Here is a 918-nt window from a genome sequence, read left to right as displayed (position 1 = left end):
TTAAATGGGCAGGTAATAGTTTTAATTCAAGTTTAGATGGTTTAATACTTGAAGGAATAAGATTTTTACTTTCGTTTTCCAATAAGTCTAATGTTTCAAATTTACCGTGAATATAATCCAAATCTTCTTCTTTAACTTCATCTTCATTTTCAAAAATTTCTCCTTGCTTAAATTTATCTTTAAATTCTTTCTTAAACTACTCATTACTTAAATACTCAGTTACTTACATCCTGAAACATTCACTATCTTTTTCTATTGCAGGATATTTCATAGCTTTTGCTATATTAAATTTTACTTCTTGATCATTAACTCTCATTATTAATTCTCCTTTTTGTACATCTATTACAGCTCTTCCTGTTGCAAGAAATGGTCTCCCTAAAGGAATAGGAATCTCTTTATCTTCCTCTATATCCAATACTATAAAGTCTACAGGGAAAATAAATTTATCCACTTTGACTAGTACATCCTCTATAACTCCTTTTAGATAAGTTATTGATCGGTCAGCTAACTGAAGAGTTACATTAGTAGGGGATATTTCTCCCAAATCTAAACGTTTAAAGATCAGTAAGGGCATAAGATTGATACTTGCTCCTAAATCACATAAAGCCTTTCCATAAAACTTTTCACCAATTGCACATGGAATAATAAAGCTACCATGATCTTTTAATTTCTCAGGAAGCTTTTTCTGAATAATAGCACTACACTCTTCACTGAGTGCAACGGTGTGCAACGGTCTCATGATCTGTCTCATGATCTGTAAACTTTCTTTTTCTTATTTAGTACATCCTTCATAAATTTCGCATAATTTGGCATTTGTGCCAAAGCTTCAACAAAAGGAATATTTATTGTTAACATCTTAAGGATTTCAAAAAATTTTGTAAATTATTTATCTTTATTCTTCTGCTTTAGTCTTTGAGA

Source organism: Phalaenopsis equestris, unplaced genomic scaffold (genome assembly GCF_001263595.1).
Source record: "Phalaenopsis equestris unplaced genomic scaffold, ASM126359v1 Scaffold235266, whole genome shotgun sequence".
NCBI classification, from domain to species: Eukaryota; Viridiplantae; Streptophyta; class Magnoliopsida; order Asparagales; family Orchidaceae; genus Phalaenopsis; species Phalaenopsis equestris.
This window is presented reverse-complemented; position numbering follows the sequence as displayed.